The following is a 13814-nucleotide window of genomic DNA, read 5'->3' as shown; positions in this document are numbered from 1 at the left end:
AGGGTAATGGGGCTGTAACTCCTGCTGTATTATGTATGTGACAAACAGATACCCCCTTGCAAGATACTGAAATCACAGTGACCAGCTCTCGTTTAAAAAAAAAAACCATAATCGATACACATACAGGAGGCTGGTATAGATCCCCTTGCGGAGTTAAGAGGCAGCACCCCTTGTGGGTGCCAGGGGCAAGGCCAGCTTAAACCTTAAGGTTTAAAATATTTTAATATGTCCAAGATGGCTTTGAGAGCATATTAAGGTCACTGTTTATGTACAGGCCAGCTGTTAGGGTTAGGGTCATGGTAATTTGCATTGTAACCAAAACAAGAAAAAGAGCAATCAGAGATTGCAGACCCTCGCCAGGACTTGTGTGTGGTGTGGTGTGTTGTGTAGCGTTTGTGTACTGGTGTGTTACATAATTTAATTAATGAAATACATAATTAGAACTGCCACTTAACTGCTGGTAGTGATGACCGGGTACCAAGACATCCCGCTTTGATGCAACCTCGCTTTGATGGGACACCTGACCCTGACCCATGACGGTTTTTATATAATTATCCAATTGAATTCAGAATGAGATTAAAATAAATTCGATTCAGATCAATTGAAAGACCAAATAGGTACAGTCCTGCATTGGAGTAATCAGAAGGAACCCAAACAAGTAAAAAGCAAATATGAAGTCATCAGGAGGAACCTGGATAGAATTTGGGTTTCAGCTGCTGCTACTCTACCCGCAAACCCATCTTGGCACAGCCAAGTGAGCCTTATTCAAATAAATAAATAAAAACCCATATCAAGAAATTAAATCATTCTGGCTTTCAGATTATGTGTCCGATCAAGTTGAAATTTAAAACATGTATTTCACATCACTTCTCGACTACAATTGTGAAGTTTCACGTGGATTGATTAAGCAGTTCCAGAAAAAAGAATATTTAATATTTTTCTTAAATCCAATATGGCTGCCAAACCATGTGACATCAATGATTCCTTAAAGAGCAGGTTTTGGGTCGCTGATGACCGCGTGATTCGAAGGTTGTCAGCTCATGAATAATTATCGGTGGGCAATTATTTTCTTACATTTGAAACTCAAAATATGCTAAAATTAACTTTTACGTCAAAACTTTTGTCAGTGAACGAAAAACAGTCCGGAAGTTACCAAAGATGCTATGATGTCACGTTCTCCGAAAACTTCGTGAACATTCGGAAACAGCGTGTGAACCATGGCGAGATGCGAATCAGAGAGTGATTTCAGCGGCGATGAAATTGAGTGTTTTCATTCCGATATTGCCGAGGACGAGTCGGAGTATGATGGAATTTATACTATGGAGTTTCTGGCCCTGAGCCATACAAATTTGAGCCACTTGCAAGTGCAAGAAAACAGCCTATTTCGTGTACAAGTGGCAGGACTGACTGCCAGCTCACGGAGGACGGAAACCTCCCGTGGAGCAGAAGCACCACAATGGTTAAAGGGAATCCCCAACGGAGCACCGAGGCCAAACACCAGTCTTGGTGAGTTTGAAATCAACTTTAATAACACACACGATACAACGTGCCCGACTAGGCCAAACCTTCCACGATACCGCACCCCTGCACGGTAACCCCGTGCACCACGCTCGCACGACGGATTAAACCATGTACTCGACTGGCGTAACCACATTTTTTTTTTTTTTTTACGATGTCATTTATCTACTATAATGCTTGGTGTTATAAATGAAGAAAGTAGGTGACAGTACATGACTTCAAATACTGAGGCAGGGTACACAAAGTTAAGCAAGGATAATGGTCACTTAACCTGGAGGAGGTCACATAAATCATATACCAGTCAATCAGATATACTGAGACCATCACCGGGTAGACTGCCCTCTGGTCTCGGGGATTATTCTGCCCCATGACAATTTCTGCAAGCATTGTGACCACAATATGACTCTAAGCATCCAAAATAAAATCCTTGAAGTGTTGGGGCTGGTAACGTACACGGTTGGAGCGTCTTGGTGTCCAGACGGTTAGGGACACCGTTGGATGTTCCTAACAGGTGTCGCCGATGGCTTTGGAGTAACCAGGACTACAGGTGTCAAGAACCTCGGGGATGCATCAGAAACTAGATCTGGTACCTGGCTACTAGGGATTGGGAAGGATTCAGCATTGTCGGAAGGTGAAGACAGCTCAGAGGGGATGAATGGGGGGTCTGGTGGTTTTGGTGCTGGTTGGAGGCATATGTTCTCGGTTTGTTGTGCAACACCATATCCCTGATTGCGAGGGAGTGGGGGCGTATCCTTCCAATAGTCTGGGACTTTGTAGCAATCAGACTTTTTCACCCAAAAAGCTGCACTCCTCAATTGGGACCCCACAAGTGTACGTATGTTGCACCAGGGTCCGTCGGTGGCAGAGACGAGGTATCGGTTTCTTGTGCATGACTTGTTACGATCAGAGTACAAATAGATCAAATCACCGACTTCCACTGACACATTGGGCTTGACGGACCCATGGGGGCCTTCGACTTCTCACTATGGGGATGGTTAATGGAACGAAGATGGTGTTGGGCTTGTATCATTTGTAAGTCCGAGAAAGGGTTTTGTTGATTGGTGAACTGATCCCGCTGGCACCACATCTCTCGAGCCGAGAGTCCCCGTGCATGAACTCGTGAGTTCATACTGGCGGTGGCCAGTGCGAGGGTTAGTGGAGTTACTGGTCCTCCCATCGGCTGTTTTCTTCGATGGGCGGGTGCCCTGAAGCAGGTGGGCATGAGTCCGCCTTAAGTCTGCGCACTCTGCCTGAACTGCTATCCAGGCAGTTCTGTTGGTGAAGGGCAGTTTGGTTTGGCCGGAAATAATGTCTTGGGCTGACACCTGCAGGACTACGGCCTCCTCCTCGCGTCTTATGAATGCACAAATTTGACAGGAGGTGTCGGTACAGTCTGGTGCATTGCGGCTGGCAAAATCAGATGGGGCATTGGCGGATCCTGCGAGGTGCCGTACGGTCGCTTGATAATGGCTACCGGTGGACAGGAATGTGGATAGACGAGGGCTCGCTGAAAACTCGCCACGACAGAGCTTCTCATACGCTTGTACGCACGGCTTGCTATCAGTGAGGATGGATGCATGATGTTTAGATAGGATAATGAAGGGACTGAAGTGTTTTACTGATACAGCAATGGAAAGGGCCTCCACTTCACATGGCAACCAGGTAGATTGGCGTCCGCGTAACTTTGCGCTAAAAAAACCCGCAAGGTGAGGTCTTCCATTGCGCGTGATGTACAGAGTTGATCCAATGCTGTGTTTTTTGACAGAACCATCCGTCACGATCCATAGCTGATCACTTGGACGAGGAAGAGTAATTGTACGAGCTGACGAAAGAGCAGCTTGGGCTCTGGGGAAGGCAGAATGTAACTCATCAGTCCACACAACTCTGTCCAGTGATTGGCATCCAGCCACAACATCATCCAAGGGGGATAAGAGAGCGGAGCAGTTGGGGATAACACGAGCGAGAACCTTATATGCCCCGATAAAGGATCTCATTCCCCTGACATTCTCAGGAGCCGAACAAGTAGAGAGTGTAACCACACGGTGTGGGCTGGCCTGGATAGTACCACGAGACCAGATCCATCCTAAGATGGTGGTGCTCTTTGGACATACAACTGTCTTCGTAGCAGAGAGGCGAAGTCGACATTTATGAAGAGCCTGCAACACCATTCTCCAGTTCTGGAGAAGTTCGTCCAATGTGTCACCACCACAATAGAGGTCGTCAGCGAGTTTGGCGATGGTCCCATTCTCTAAGAGATCACCAAGGACGCGACACGAGTTCTTCGAGTGCCGTCTCTGATCCAGGCATACCCATAGCAGATCTGGTATACACACGTATTCCACGGAAGGGTGTGGCTACACCGCAGTACTTCATGGACTGGCGAGATAATGCGATTTGGTAGAAGGCACTCGTAAAGTCGGTAGTAATTAGATACTTCCACTGAGCAATTTTGCGGAGGATGGAATCTACGTTTGGCATAAGAGAGGGTTGGGGCTTGCTATATCGGCCCACATCAGCAAAGGCTGTGACTAAGCGGAACCCGCCACTGGGCTTCTTGATCAAGAATGAAGGATTCAGGTATTCCACAGTAATCCCCATGTCCTCAGGGCGAGCAAAGACTCCAAGCTTTTCTAGTTCATCAAATTTGTGTTGTAGTTCACGCAGTTTATCTTGCGCATACTGTGGTAGACGGCCTTTGCGTTGTGGAGGCTGAACGGGCCCATGTTAACAACAGCCTCAAAGGGGCCTGCAGCACCATTGCAGCCTTGGAACACTGGGTCAAACACTTCATCATACTCTTCAAGAAGGGCACAAAACTTTGATCGTGTGTCAGGAGCGAACATGCTGTCAGGGTCGAGGGTGACATTCGAAGAGTGTCCTGAGAGTGAAGTGAGTGTGCGTTTTAATTTGGGGGGGCTGGTCTCGGTATAGTCATCTGAGTGTTCTTCGGGAATGTGCACAGGGCGGATTTGGCAAAATTGCTCATGTCGTTTGAGAACTCGTGGTTCGTTAGTTAAATTGGGGATCCGAACCTTCCCGCTGATGCTACGGATGACACTCGGTAGGGGCCAGTACTCAATGGGTCGCAGCGACCTCGCACTGGGGGCATCCGTGCAAGGTTCGAGTGCGAATGCTGAGTCGAGACTCGACATGTCACATGGAAGGACCATTTCGATGAACCCACCGGGCCACACATAGTTGTGTGGGGTGGGACACGTACGACATGAGCTCGGCGTACTGCATGGCGATTAAGGCTCCCTTCCTGAGAAGCATAAACGTATTTGGTGCCGTCACCCAGGATAACTTGATGCTTCGCAGGGCGGATTGAGATGTCATTAGACTCCATGAAAGGTGTTCCTGCTGGTACTTCTATGTCAAGATTTTCGACAACCAGGCCCTCAAACTGAAATTCCCTTCCGTCGCGAGTCAGTGTCAGTCTGGTCTCACCAACCACTTGAAGAGGGGAAGACCCGTCAGCCTGACGAGCGGACTGTGCATCTTCTGAATCTTGGCTCCAAACCTCCTTACAGTTGTCTCACGAATCATGTTACCCGTGGCCCCACTGTCGATGGTGACTCGGGTTGTGTGGTGGCCGTGGAAGGTGTCTAGATATGGAGACTGGCGAGTCTGGACACGTGAGATAGTGGACGGTTCTGTATAGTCTATGTTATTAACTACCTTGTCCATATGGGCATATGTTATGTCTCCAGACTCGTCGTCTGACTCTTCAGTTATGTCAGCCACATAGTGTGCTCTGGCGATGTACTGATGATCTCGTTCGGGGAGGAAAGGACACTCACTGAGGAAATGACCGTAATCAGTGTGGCGTACTTGTTTGCAGAGAGGACAGGACTTCGTAAGGTTGTTGGAACGAGTCCCCGAAAAGACTTGACGAGGTTTTGACGATGATGGGAATGATGCCGGGCGGGGGACCTGTGGTCAAGACGTTGAAGTGCGCAAGGACGTTGTTTCTTCAGCAGCATGGAGCTCATCTAATAGTGAGTCAAGCGCCTGGGATATCTCCGGTTTGATGGAGGCTAAAGTGCGGGACCTGAGTTCAGTTCCATAGCGTTGTTTGAAGAGTCCGGGGAGTCCACTGTGGACAAGGCGAAGCCATGTGAGCACAATAAAGTTCTCCAACGAGGGAGATAATTCCTCATCTTCCGTGATCGCCTGGTTATGGTGGAAGATGCTGCCATCTTGTCGAAGCTAGTTATCCTCCACGAACGCCATCAGGCATTGGTATAAGTCTTCATGGCGCTCTTCGGGGTTATGGCGTATCGCTGCAAAGTCAATGAAGTGTGCGCCTGTCGACTGGAATCCAAAATGTTGTCGAATCGATTGCCATATGTTGACTACAGAGGTGGGGTTTCGGACGATGGTGTTGCGGGATATCACAGGGCAGTAGTTTGCAATCTGACCCAGCATAAGTTCCAGTACGGTGACTTTTTGTTGGGCAGAGTGACGCTGCACAACGGGGACAATCTCACCATCATCCACAAGTCCACGAAGAGGGAACGCTCTGCTCTTCTTCTCCCAGGTGACGCCCTCAGTGAGGAAGGGCACAAAGTTGGGATCGAGTGATAAAATATATAGAAAATTGTGTCTCCAATTTTCAAACGAGTTCACCGTTGCACTCTTGCTCAGTGACCACTGCTTCGGTGCACGGTGTGTGGTGGCCATTTTGACGACGGGCACGTTGTACGGACGATGTTTATGACACAGCAACAGAGTGAGCTGGTTGGCCACTCACCTTCTTGTGAGGTGCGATTGGGGTTCGAAGATGGCTCTCGAAACAGGGACGTTCTGCCGATCGCTGTCTCCGGGGTGAAGAGTGCGTGGAATCGTATCCCACCGCTGCCACCACGCCAGAAAGGTTAAAGGGAATCCCCAACGGAGCACCGAGGCCAAACACCAGTGTTGGTGAGGTTGAAATCAACTTTAATAACACACGCGATACAACGTGCCCGGCTAGGCCAAACCTTCCACGATACCGCACCCCACGCTCGCACGACAGATTAAACCACGTACTCCACTGGCGAAGGGCGGAAGCTCGCTTGATCTTGAGTTTCAGTTCGAACACAGACCGTGAAAGCGTGGCCTCGCGATCCTTTTGACTTTTTGGGTTTTAAGCAAGAGGTGTCAGGAAAGTTACCACAGGGATAACTGGCTTGTGGCGGCCAAGCGTCAATCACGACGTCGCTTTTTGATCATTCAATGTCGGCTCTTCCTCTCATTGCGAAGCAGAATTCGCCAAGCGTTGGATTGTTCACCCACTAACAGGGAACATGAGCTCGCAAGAATAAGGTAAGTTTGGTGCAATTTGAGCTTTTATTCGTCGAGTTATGAATGTTTCAAGTTGAGGGCGCCTTGGCTAGATCTAGGCCGCGGCGCTTTTTCCACAAAGATGAGGTTTAAAAATCATTTTTCATCCCAATAATGGTTATCATCACATGCCTGACTTGTTAAGCTGTCGGATTATGTAAAGATTGTTCGTGGATGGCTGAATATTACGGTTTTATGACTTTGACAAAATAATTTTAAATAATGCCGTGAATTCCTGTGGTGAATTGAGAGTTTTGCTTCGATCGACGTTGCGGGTTCGTTTTAAAGTCAATTCAAATTCTGTTTTCGGTTTTTGCAGTCGCTTATGATGCTCAACACTCGGTAGTTGTGAAGTTTGTAAAATTCCGATATTTTATAAGGTTTATGTTCGATGGTGCGCAGGGCCTAGGGCGCCTTGACTAGATGTTAGGCCGCAGCGCTTTTTCCACAAAGATATTGTTTAAAAGTTTAAAAGGCACAGGGAAAATTCGCCCATTTTATTTGTACAAATCTTATCCACTGCCAGCGAATGTTTGATTCCTTCGGGAATCGGTGGGAGCGATTACCCATTTTCCAGCCATTTTCGCAAAACATGACGACACACGTACGAGGCATGATGTACAAATATCCAAATAACTTTGTTATACAATTATAATCTCAAATTCCAGCAATCTCTGTGTGTGTCTGTCTGTTTGTCTGTTTGTCTGCGACCGCAGTTTCTCGACGATCGCCAGTCCGATCGGATTGAAACTTGCCAGGAATATTGCTGGGGCCCCGCAGATGTGCCTTTTCGAGGTTTGATGTCAATCGGACGAGCGGTTCCCAAGTTACGGCCATTTATCTGTCGACCAATGACAAGACACGGTGATATGACGTCACAATTGATGTTTATTTATTTTACTTTATTTTATTTTTTTTGCCCGATTGACGGTCCAATCTGATTGAAACTTGCCAGGAATATTGCTGGGGACCCGCGGATGTGCCTTTTCGAGGTTTGATATTAATCGGACGAGCAGTTCCCAAGTTACGGCCATTTATCTGTCGACCAATATCTACGGGAGAGGTGGGGATGAGAGTTGGGGCGAGAGAGGAGGGGGGAGAGAGGACGGGCGAGACTAGGGGGGGATAGAGGAGGGCAAGAGAGGGGGAGTGAGAGAGGGGGTGAGAGAGGGGAGATGAGAGAGGGGGGCGGGAGAGGGGGGCGAGAGAGGGGGGGGCGAGAGAGGGCTGCACATACTGGCACTCACCTACAGGCACGCACCTATGGGCCCACCCCTACGGACCCGTACTAGTTCAAAATAAAAAAGGATAATATAGACAGTTACAGGCTCAAAAAGGCGAAAGAACGGCCTGCTGAACTGGACACTAATTCAATGAAAGAGTGAGCTTCCGCTTTGTTTTGGAGAACGTGACGTCACCATCCATATATGGGCACGCAGCTGTTTTTTTCAACAGCCTCGAGAAATAACAACTTCAGAGTTAAATTTCATTAATTTTCCCAATAGTGAGGCAACCACAATATTTTGCATCGAACTATTTAATGCACATATAATCATATTGATAAATTTTCAGAACATGTTTGGTGACCCGCAACCTTCTCTTTAACAACCTTGTTCATGCAAGCCTTGGGGAACATTTGAATGAAGTTTCCCCTCGATCTGTCCAGTTGCTCTGGAGAAGATTTTTAGGTCATCTCTATCATCTCAGTAGAGATGACCTAATAACCCCAGTCTCAAAGTCTGTCCGTACGTCCGTACGTCTGTCCGTCCGTCTGTCCATCCACAATCAAACCGAGTGGAGACACATAACCAATAGTGGAATAGAGGTTGATGAGACATGCACAACGATATAACTTTCAAGGTCGTCCAATGTCGAGGTCAACGTCACGAGGCTGTCGAAGTTGCGAAAATCGTTGATTTCAAATCGTATCTCCTCCCTCATTTATCAAGAGAGATCAAATGTTATTAGTGATTCAGATACTATGGACTATTATCTAGAACAACACGAGGCATTTTTTTTTTGAAATTTGCTCTCGTTCCGATTTTATAGCCTTTTAAACTTTGTTCTGATTCCCCATATGGGCCGTTCATAATATAAAGTACGTACATACAAAAAAGTAGTAAAAAATTAAGAACCGGAACTCTCCGAGACAAATATTACATTTGAAGCTTTTGTCAGATTTAACTAAAACAATGGAACACAAGTTTATATGCACACTTACTTTCATTTATGACATTAACATTGTTTTGAATGTCAATTTGTACTTTTATTTTCAAAATTGACATGCTGTGATATTAAAAGAAAAAGGCAAATTACACCTCTAGGGACTGCATCGTCATGGCTTACAAACATCGGCTCATAAGGAACTACTGGCTTTGCAAGCGATTAGCGATGTATGAGTGGGGTGGGTGGGTGGTCACTAGCCTGCATACAGAGGGGGGTGGGTGGTTTTGAAACCCGGAAGTAGAGCGTACGTACTTTATGAACTGCCCCTATTCCAGTCTGGCACAGAGTTACTTTCGACCTCTGGCAGAGATGACCGGCACTCCCTCTTGGGGGAGTGCCAGGTTTTTTTTTAATCTGTTTTAGGGTAAATCCAATATGGCTGCCAAACTGTGACCTCTGACGTCATATGTGTGGAACTTTTGTTCCTCATGGATCGGTGGCCATATATGTAAAGTTTCACCTCAATATGTTCAGCCATTTCAGAGAAGATTTTTGAAGGTTTTTTTTATTTTATTTTAGTAAAACAATATGGCTGCCGAATCATGTGACTGATGGTGTCATCATTTTTTTTTTGTTTGTGAAACATTTTATCCCGAGATGACCCTCAAAAATGATCCTACTGATCGGATGTAGCGTTGTACATATGCAATTATGACATAACGAAGGCACCTATGACATCATTACAAAACACCCTCATTCCCCATGCGGAGTACTTGCTACGTGCCAAGTTTCAATATTTTCCTTGATGCGGTTTCAGAGATACAGAGCTCCAAAGTTTTTCTGTTTTCTAATATGGCTGCGACACGACGTGACCTATGACGTCATAATTACCATTATAACATTCTACATGAGTAGTCGCACTCATGGTGAAAATTTCGTCTCAATCCGACAAACGGTTGCGGCGAAAAACATGAAAGTTCTGTGCGGACAAAGCCAAACAAACAAACAAACGGACTCAAATGCAATAATATCCCCTCCTTCGGGAAGGGTAATAAGCCACAACACTGAGAATATGGGACAAATGATGTCCTGGGACGGTACTGTATATGTAATGGGATACAGGACACCGGTATAAAATGGGAGGATCCCATAACATGAGATTCCTCCTTACAGTAGATTTGAAATCCAGATAACGTACCCACTCCAAGGATGTTTTATTAGGTTACTTCCACATTTTATAATTACCGCGCACGTGCAAATCGGAAAGCGAGGTTAAGTAATTGGTTCATGTTGTCTGTCTGTCTGTCTTTCTGTCTGTCCACAAGCATCAGTTTCTGTTTGAGGAACAACTTATTTAAATTTAATGTTTTATTTTGAACACAAAAGGAATTTGGTTGGAAAACAAACCTGTAGTTTATCAGTAATTTGCCTCTGAATTTGTCTCGATCTCATGTGTGCAGAGAGAAGTGATATATATATATATATATATATATATATATATATATATATATATATATATATATATATATATATCAATATATATATATATATATATATATATGTATATATATATTTAGTCTGCCTGACTGGCAGTCAAATAAAATTGAAAATCATTCCAAACAGGAAACAACACTGTTTTTAGCGTCACACATAAACACCAGGTATGAAGAACCAATGTAATGTGTTTTTTTTGTAATGTAATGTGTAATGTAATTTGTAATTTTTGTAATGTAACCAATGTAATGTGTCTGGAATTTTTTTTTCTACAATCTTTAAAATATTTATTTTATATCTAATTAATTGCACGCATTAACATTGCAGCACACAAATCGCATCCTTGGCACTTTCGAAAATCTTTCGTTCAGCAGTACTTGGACAAAATATTATGGCATTGTGTATGATTTTGACCAATCAAATTTTCCGCTCGCAGACCCTTCCCATGTCCTTTTTTCTCAAAAAGCAGCATGTCCTATTTTTTAAAGTTTTTGGTATGACTCGGCCAGGGTTCAAACCACCGACCTCCCAGACTTTTAGTGGATGCTCTAACTCATGACGCCACCAAGGCTGGAAAAGGAGAATATTTGTGGAGAATGTGCAGTGTCGTGTGTTTTGGTACGCCTTCTTATTCTTCCTCTTCTGTTTATCTTGCTTCTAGTTCTTCCTCTGCTTCTGCTTTCACATGCAGCACACGACCACACGTCGCATCGTTTGTTGGGGGTTGCGATTGTGTCAGTGATGTTGTGTCCCCTGTATGATCAGAGCAAGGAATTTGCTTGGAGGTAGTGCAGTTAAATCGGTTTTGCCTGTTATAGAGAATTTGAGTACATGTTTAACGTGGATGTTCTATACAGAAATCGAATGTATGATTATTACAGAGTATCAAACAATCATCCACAGATACATTAATTCTGCTCTGGTTCTCCAGAACCTCACATCATGCTTTCAGGCACAACCATCAACCATTGTGGTCCATTTGTACTTTTTAATCTCGCAAATGAGTTCCTTTGATGTAAAACCCCACTGAGAACCTCGCTTAATCTCCACTTTTGTGTAATTAACATCAGCCTTTCGCAGTGTTTCGATAATTACTTCACCGGCTGGCCGCTTGCACGTCTGATCACTTATATTGGGGCATCTGCATGGCGTTTGGAAATGGGGGATGAAGTTGTTCACACGCTCTGAGGTTTCTTTGCTAAGCCGAACAGAGTAACAGGCATGCCATTTCAACACAACAATTGTCTTTCACTTGAAGGTCAAGCGATCCTTTGTCTTTTTGTGTATGTATATATAGCTCGGCATCCACTGCACTTCCGTGAGCATTGAAGGCTCTGACAATAAGTGCGGAGGGAAGTGCTCGCCGAGGAGAAGAAAACACCAGCACGTGATTCTTCAAGTCGAACAACGCAGAGACCAAGCACAATGCTTCCAGCGATGCTGAATGGGCCACAGGACTCTCTGGCAGTTGTTGAAACGATGTTGAGCGTTCGCCGAAGGATGCCTTTTGAAGCTTAGCCGCTCGGTAAGACGTTTGCTCATTTTAAAGCTGCGCCGTCTCTGGCATAATTGCTTTCTGCCTGTTCGCCGCAAGCTCCCCGGGCCAGAGGGCTTTCAAGCTGCTCATCACTTAAGTTGCTTCTGCAGGGAATAAAACGTGTAACCTACGGGAACGTTCAGGCACCAATCCTGCAGTTGATCGCTCTTTTCTGTCTCTATCATTGGCAGTGACGGAGCTGGAGATGGAACATTGGGTGGGCCAAGGGTCCGAGGCCTGTGGTTTGGTTACATGACAGCATCATTGGAAGTCTAATTGGCTGGGGAGGATGGTAGCATCTCCTCACCCGAGAATTTTTTTTAAAACTTGGGATGATGTACATATGCCGCTTCTGCTATTATTAATATCAAAGAACAACACTCAATAACAATTGTCAACATTGTTGACAACAGCAGTAGGCAACTACACCTTGGATTCAACAATGCCAGCTGTTAATTTACTTCACACACAGAGATATCAGAACAGACATGTATGCCATGCCCAGATTAAGGTCATGAGGTGGTCAAGGGCAAATAGGAGGAAAGGTTTGAAATAGGTTCTACATATTGCATAAAAAATCATAAATTCATCTAACTGATTCAATTAAACATAAATTTTCAACACTCCATTGACATTCTGACATTCTTCTGGCCCCTTCTCAGTTCAATAGGCAATTATATATTGAGAAGTGACGTCCCACTAACTCACCTAGGTCATTGGAGAAGGAGACTGTACCAGTATCAGCGGAAACGGTAGGTTGGCAGGATGGCCGAGTGCTCTCGAGGTATATGCACACTCTTCTCAGTTGTCTAGCCTGGGTTCAAATCTCGGCCCAACTATATACAGTACTGTCATTCTTGTGTTTCACAGGCAGGGTGATTCATCAATGTGTGTGTGCTGTCCTTAGGATTGACATTAAACTGGATGTCCCGTCTGCCATGTTGGCCGGCACCAAAAGATAAACCAGGCACCGTGTTGGTGGGCATTAAAGATCCCACAGTATCCTTCACCAAGAGTAGATGAGTTATCGCCAGAACACGGGCCAAATTCCTGTCGTAACCTACAGAGGGCACTTGTATCAGCGGCACAGCCGCGCTCTCAGCCAATTATGCTATCATGCAGCCTTGTGCTGCATACGGAAGAACGAGAAGCGGAAATGGTAGAATCAGTGCTTTGGCTTCTGTCTTCAGAGAAGGAGGGCGATGCTGCAGCTAGTGAAGTCACGACATGCTGGTCCTTTTCATCAGGTGCAGTGGCTTCACTCGTCCTGGTCATTACCTGAACGTCTTCACTGGATTTATGAGGAGCAAAAATGTCCTCATATACGGTGTACCTTTCAGCACCACATCTTGTCTTTGCCACCTTGGTTTGGGTTCCTTTAGTTTTTGCCAGCATCCTTTCTTCGACATACTGGTCAATCAATCAATGCACAAAATCTTTAAAAAACACGAGATTCCAAAATTTGAGTGGCAAAATAATACGAGGGCCGAAGGCTAGGATTAATCTATTAGCCTAGGATTAATCCAGCCCTGGATACAACTACATATGCTTGTCCATGTCAACAAACTGAGCTGATGCAATAATTTATAATGGCAGGGAAGAGGTTCTTTTTTAATGGAGTGGATTGGCAGGATTGTCAAGTCTGCTATCACACAGTAATGTTACAATTGGGTGAGTCTTCTGAACAATTGGATGGGATTGGCCCACCAAGGCCCCCCTCCCCCTTTGTTATGCCACATGCTATTGGTGGAGTGGTACAGGTAGGTGGTGGGTG

At 45.4% G+C, this 13814-nt stretch overlaps 2 protein-coding genes across 12 annotated transcripts in view; one reads left to right on the top strand and one right to left on the bottom strand.

Annotated features, from left to right (window-relative positions):
• Positions 1-13814, bottom strand: part of HERC1 (HECT and RLD domain containing E3 ubiquitin protein ligase family member 1) — a 964782-nt gene that overhangs the window by 235667 nt on the left and 715301 nt on the right. The gene's annotated exons all lie outside the window — the stretch shown is intronic.
• The window catches only part of LOC147015511 (uncharacterized), a 284377-nt gene that overhangs the window by 55951 nt on the left and 214612 nt on the right, over positions 1-13814 (top strand). Inside the window, exon 1 of one of the 11 annotated variants that reach the window (XM_085850330.1) lies at positions 11849-12028. The exons of 9 other annotated variants lie outside the window; for them this stretch is intronic. The gene's annotated coding sequence lies outside the window, so the exon portion shown is untranslated. Of the gene's footprint in view, positions 1-11848; positions 12029-13814 lie in introns of those variants that run through there. One more of the 11 variants, XM_085850322.1, reaches the window with a different exon arrangement.

The sequence above is a fragment of the Eptatretus burgeri genome, chromosome 12 (genome assembly GCF_056783735.1).
Source record: "Eptatretus burgeri isolate ZD-2024b chromosome 12, Ebu_testis_v1, whole genome shotgun sequence".
Taxonomy (NCBI): domain Eukaryota; kingdom Metazoa; phylum Chordata; class Myxini; order Myxiniformes; family Myxinidae; genus Eptatretus; species Eptatretus burgeri.
This window is presented reverse-complemented; position numbering and strand designations above follow the sequence as displayed.